The sequence below is a fragment of the Stegostoma tigrinum genome, chromosome 43 (assembly GCF_030684315.1).
Source record: "Stegostoma tigrinum isolate sSteTig4 chromosome 43, sSteTig4.hap1, whole genome shotgun sequence".
In the NCBI taxonomy this organism is placed as follows: Eukaryota; Metazoa; Chordata; class Chondrichthyes; order Orectolobiformes; family Stegostomatidae; genus Stegostoma; species Stegostoma tigrinum.
In genome coordinates, this window is record NC_081396.1 from 1,662,276 (window position 1) to 1,669,303 (window position 7,028).

The window sequence follows — 7,028 nt, forward strand, 5'->3', positions numbered from 1 at the left end:
TCAGAGGAGCGGGAAAGTTGACGTTTCGGTTCGGGGCCCTTCTTTGGTTCTGTTAATTTGGCTGCTTTGGATTCATGTTCGAGATTGATCTCAGCACAGTATCAATTCAACAACTCCACGTCTGGTGAGGGTGAAATGCTGAATTTGCAGTCAGCAGATTACCTTTAGATACGTTTTGCGTTATGCAAAGATCCACCATAAAAATGAAAAGTAAGAGTTATGGAGTTTATTGACAGAACTGAAACTGAGGCAATTGCTTTAAATAAATTGCCCTTCTGGAGGCTCTCATTTGTCATAAATAAGGGACAACTGGAACGTGTTCAGAGCTGAAGACTCAGTGTCGGAATCCCTTCAATCACTGGAAAGAAAGATGCTTGGGTGAACAAACAGACTGTTCTGAGTAATTTTCTACCCATTCCTTACTCTGATTGGTGGCCTGGTAAGAAATGCATTTCAAATTAGTGATGTTTTTGGTCTTAATAAACATTTGCTCTTTGCGTTCAGTATCTGGCTGGACACCACTCATGCTCAATGGTCTCTTGGTATAACGGACTTGAAACATGTCCCCATATCAATGCGCATGATTTCACATCCTGTTACTTTAAATGATTCAATTGCTTGGAATTGCAATATTGAGCATGGAATGTTAGATTCAATATATGTTATTCATAATTTCGGGAAGCCAATATTTATTAGATTCCTGAAGCACATAGCAAATAATTCGTTATATTTGTAAAGACTGTTTTTCTTATTATTTCGTCAGATTCCTTTGAGATTTAATTCAGTGGATTTAATAGGTTGTGAAATAACAACACTAAATTTCATGAATATTTATCAATATTAACACGACCTTAAGCATCAACGAATAAACATTGCAAGAAGCAAAAAGGATTTCATATCATTTTGCATTTTGACTTGTCCTGATACATGTTGTACATTTGACTTTTATTTTGACCAAGTCCATTTTTGTGTTCATAGTGTCTGTGTCTTTCACTGGACTAAGGTTACTTTGATTGTTCATTTTTATTTTCCACTGGAAAATGTAGTTTTACAATTGTTTCACTCGTCTCTATGTATGTAAAATGGCAATGCTTCAGAGAAGGTGCAACAAATACAGTTGATAGAGAAACACACATGGAAATATCACAGTGGACAATCTAAAGCTTAGATAAAAGCTTACATTAAAGAAGAGAATCTAGAGAAGGGAGTTGGAATGTGGTCATTGGCGAGGGCGTGGTGAGGAGATTAACATGCTTCCAACCTCAATAGTAAATGTGTCCCCAGTAATAAAGGCATCGGTCCATGCCAGGAATGTGCAAGTGGATAGGATCTGAGCTGCACAGTGATGGTAACTGCTTGCATAATTTCACAGGAATTGTGATGTGTATAGAGGAATTTGAATCTCAATTATCAAGAACCATGGTTTGTCAGAAGGAGAGGCAATGTAGATCAGCGAGCTCAGGTCTGTTTATGAAAAAGATGCGCACTGATTTAAGCTATGGGCACCAATTGTTTTAGAATGATCTTTATCTTGATGTTTAGCGTCAGTTTCACATCAGAGAGTAGAGCATGTTGTGAAGAAAATTGCAATGACTCCTGTTTAAACAAATGTTTAACCCAGAAATGGGTATTGAATAATTATCAACGATTTTGAAACAGTCCAAATTTGCATCTCAAATCTGAGAGTGGAAAATCTATGGATTAGTGGAGTTCTAGTGCCAGACTGCCTGCAGTTTTCGTTCGGACTCTGACCTCTTTTTGTATCATCTCTCGCTCTGTCTGTCTGTCTGTCTGTCTGTCTGTCTCTCTCTCTCTCTCTCTCTCTCTCTCTCTCTCTCTCTCTCTCTCTTTCTCCCTCCCCCCCACCCCGCCACTCTCCCCACCACACACACAAACACATGCCACACGCATCACACCACCATATCTTCCAGAGCAAACGCATTGACGATTATACTGTTAACCCGAGAACCCTGTGGTCTGTAGAGATGCATCACCTAGCACTAGTGGCGACAATACTGGCTGATTTCTTTTTTGTCATCACCGGGTGTCTGCTGAACAGCGTTGGTCGGCATTTATTTCACGTATAGTGTTCTCTCCACCAACCCTGGCTGAAACCTCAGTGCTGTGCTGGTCTATGCCATGCAGAATTTTTCGATCTGGTTGAGACTGATCTTCACCATCGACTCTTTTGTGGTCATCTGCAGCCAGAGTTTGAAGCCTGGACGTTGCATGGTGAAAAGTCCATCTCTGGTCATCAGGCTGATCTGTGCCCTGTTTGATATCAGAAGCAGACCTGTATATTTCATCTACAAGCCCTGACCTATGTTGGATACACTGCCATGATACTGAAGTGTCAAGACAATCTACTGTACTTCACCCACTTGGCAGGTCTATCGAAATTTAAATCATACCTTAATGTTTTTTCTCCCCTTGCTCCTTAGATTCCTGTCCAACACCCTTACTGTAAGACACATCTTAATGGCCAGCATATCCCGCAAGAGACTCTGAGATGGCATGATTTATGGAGTCCCGGAGATAGCCAGCTGCAGGAGATCCATTATCCTGCTGTTTGCCATCCGAATCAGGTTCCTCCTCTTTTTGGTCACCTATATTGGACGTTTTCTGCGCAGAATGGTTACTGGTGACTAGTGTGTTGGCAAACAGAATTTCAACGATACCAAGTAAATCTTCAAGTGGTGACCAGCATGCTTAACTTACTTAGCTCCTGCAACAACATCTTCACCTATGTGGTATCACAGACCATGTACTGAGAGAAATTCAAGAAAATACTGAATGTTCACTGCATCATAAAACAGTAGACAAACAATAACAGTTAAACATCTTGACAGTATTCCCTTTCATTGAGGGCAGTTCAGTCAATAGTGCTCTCTTCCCGAATCAGAAATTATTTGTTTCAGGTCCCCCTTTAAAACTGTTAGAGACATTCTCCAGTGTTAGCAGTTCACTGTAACCAGGTCTGAAGGAATATCAAACTATTGGACAGGTGGTCGTCCATTATAAAATGGCCCGTGTCGGCTCCTTCAGATGGTACATGTAAGATTTCATCGCTCCTATTTCACAATAAACAGAACGTTTTCTCCATCACCCTGGTCAGTCACCATCCTTCATTTAATAACAGTGAGAGTTTTTATTCTTCTTATCAGCCTCAATCTTTTTTCCCATCATATTCTACATATGCATTGCCATTTTCTTTCTGACAATGTGACTGAAAATTACTGAATTGACTGGAAAGTGCTTAATTAATAACCCCTTCCTCCCTTCCTTGCTTCTTTCCTTCATTTATTCATTATTTCATCCCTTTGTTCCTTCATTTTTTTTCCTTCTTCCATCTGGCTTTTCCCTTACAAGTCCACTTTCTCGTCCTGAAAAACACAGTGCTACATCATGAACACGCAGCTCCTTTAAGGCGTCTGAACATACGATTCATAACCACTTGTTTTCTCCTGTGATGTACTGTTTAAGTAAGAGCAATTGTAACCCTCCAGGAAAAAACAACTTACAATCCTGCCATATAAACAGGACCAAACCATTTCACAGAACGTGATGTGGTCTGAAGAAAACAGCCATGATTCAACAAAGTGGAAGGAAAGTCTTAAAAAGGAAGACACGAGTTGGGAATTATCACAAATATGGTATATTCCACTATTTTTATGACGTTTCAGCAGCAGAATGCCACAATTCCAGAAAAAAGAAAAGAATTAATGGAGGATAGACATTGTTCCGTGCACTTTCCCTTCTCATTAATAGTTGTCACTGCTGGAAATTTGCCAATGTAAACTTGCTTTTAATCTGGATTCCATCATACATTTTCGGGACCATTAATGGATAATGTGAAGACGGAGTTGTGATCTGCGTGGAACAAGAAACATCCTGAACAGTCTTGACCTGGCTGAGGCTAAGATGATGTTTTCACTCCTCGGGGCACCTGGAACTATGTGAAATTTATAAGTCCGAGAAGCCTTGCAGGCCACCTACAGATATGAGTGGGCTAGCTTACTCTCAGAGGATCTTGCGCCTTTAGCAGCCCTTTCCACAGCGGTCAGCCAAGGTTTGTCCACCAATATATTCAGGGGTGACCTGGAGAGAATTTTGATTTGCAACATGGAAATGTATTTTGTGGACAATCAGGAAATTTAAGCACATGTCACAGCCAGGGGATTTGAAACTTCGCAGGATGCAGATTTGCACTGAAGGGTTGAATGACTTCCTTTCCTATTCCTTAACATCTTTTCCTTTCGACTGGATAGAGAAAACAAATTAATCGATTTTAATTTTCAAGTTTCCTCTACCGAACTGTCATTCCTGCAGTGAATTCTAAACACAATTAAATCTCTTTAGAAAGAGTATCTTTCCCGAAAGATATTTTCTGTGATACAGGATATGGATCATATTATATGAAATCCCCCATTGTACCAATTGTCTGCATTATTCATGGTCAGTGAGCAATAATTATAACGGTAAACTCTGGCATTGATGCAACAAAAACGTTCACTGTTTCCCACAACTGGCCTAAATGAGAGGTGCTGACCATGTTGAATGACCAAAATGGAGATCGCGCCTCATCAAGTAACATTCCGTAACCCAATTTGTCGTGGTTGTTCGGCCTCGAAGTTTATTTCAAACTTATTTCTGTAAGTTAGTAGACATAAATGGAAATTAGGGATTGGTGACAGTGTAGGAAAATGGGTGTGAGGCAAATAAACCCAAGTGAATGAATGAATATTTTCGAAAGACCAAATTGATTCTTCCAGCTCTTCTTCGTTGTATTGCATTGATGTGCTCTTGAATGACATCGACTGGGGTGTACAGAAGTTGAGAACTGATTGGGTGTCATTTGGTGGCTCTGTCAGAAATAAGCAATCGATGAGGAGACCAAATATGACACAATATTTGTGCAGCTCTGTGCTGAAATATTTCACATGCAGCTCCTTCTCTTCAAAACTACAATCAGCTCTGAGCTGAAATAATTTAACATCAGCTCCCTCTGCTCTGTTGTAGTATCACCTCTGCAAACACGTTGCTTGTTACATTTTAGTCATTAAGGAGAGGTTTATCTCACTTCAATGGCAAGTTCATCAAATAAGAAATAATCAGCATGCACACTGTATTGACAAACTAATTTTTCCTGAAACTGTTTTCTCTCTATTTCAAACATTTTCTCTAACCTCAATAACACAATTCAAATTAAAAAAATAACATAAGAAACGACTTTATTTTCGTTCAAATTTGTGCAAGTACTAATTATACAGGCTCAGTATGAAAGTAGCTTGCTACAAAAGCAAGGTTTGAAGGGGACTCGCTGACCACATTCAGTTTAGACTGTCTTTCAAAGCACCTGATTCAAATTCCTTCCAATTGTATCGTCAATACTCCGACATTCTTGATCCACGTCATGAAACAGCCTTTACTTTCCACATCACTGGAAACTTCGAATATTGAGGGGAATTTCACCTTCGGGGAGCTGGGGTGTTTGACAGTGCAACTTTTTACTGCTGTTTGAGAGAGATAGTGACAGGGAACACGGGGAGACCAGCACTAAAAAAACACTTTGCTCACATCAGCAATGTGGGCACAATAGTGGTGGTGGTTGGGGCTTGGAAGCTTCGGAGCTGGATACGCACATGGCATACTGACTGCATAGAAACTTGGAATTTCTACTTGTTTCCCTGAAAACCACTGAACGAAACATATCTAAATATTTAACAAGCAGTTCTTCACATCGAGCAGCGTGGATCTTGCAGCTACTCCTGAGATTGCAGGCTTACGATGAGATTGATTATCATGCCATGCTACTTGGTATATTTCAGTAATATAAGATTTTTATTTATTTTGTATTTATAATGTTAAAAAGCAAAACACACAAATAAAAGCAAATGCAAGAATTTTCATTTTCAAATGGAGGTTTTCTTTTTTTTAAAAAAACGAGGTTTTTAACGTCCGAAGTATTTTGCAAAATGTTGAAGCTTTCAAAAAAACTCTTTGTGTTTTATGGAGAGTTTTCTTTTCTTTCAACAGCCCAGGCAGTTTTCTTATTTTCGACAAGAGTTCTTTAATTTTTCATTTACGCGATTGACAAACCTTGTCAGCTCTGCAGAACACTTTTCTTTTATTCGGGGAATTCTTTGAAGGACAGTCATTTAAATGAAGTTAATCAGCTAAGCGCTTGGTTTTTCATGTTTGTTTTTCTTTTCTGTATTTTAACCTTATAATCTGAAAGCAATGTAAAGTATTTTATGTTATGTATATGGTGTTAACGAATGTTCTTTTGTTTACTGTTAATGTTATGCAGGACATTTAACAGAACAGAATGTGATGGTTAGTAAAATTGCAAAAGTGAATGCACTAAAGGACCAGTCAGATACATGAGTGACTGTTAGGTAAGGTAAGAAATTAGTCCAAAATTCTCAAGTGTTATTTCTCTATCAAATAGGCATTCAGATTTGAGAACTATTGGAATGGTTTGTTTGCCTGGGGAAAGTAGAAGGGGCTGTCAGTTGTTTTGTTCTCAGAATGATTCTTATGTTAGGTAGTGTTTGAGAAAATTTAAAATAATGACTTTTGAAACGGAATTGCCCTGACAGCGCCAAAGATAGATATTCTGCATCAGTGAGCGTAAATTTCGGATGATATGTCACTTTCCCAGAGCTGGGATTAAGGACATCTCTACATGTTTCAACCATATTTCTGCAGGGGAGGGTGAAAAGCCGACATTATTGAGGACATTTATAGAGGAAAGATTTTTTAGGGAAATGATTAAAGCTATAGAGAACGAATGGATGAGATTAATTAGAATGTTAAAAAAATAAAACCTTAAAAGCATTAATAATGGCCAAACGTGAATAATGGAAGGAACACAAAGACAAAGAAGATAAATCAATGGCGAAAGAGCTGTTGTATTGTTCAAAGATTCGGGATTTTTGGACAGTTGCAATGTGCTCTGGGTTAGAAATGATCTGTTCATAAAGGATATGTTTAACGCGAATTGAAAAGTGGCAAATACCTTTATG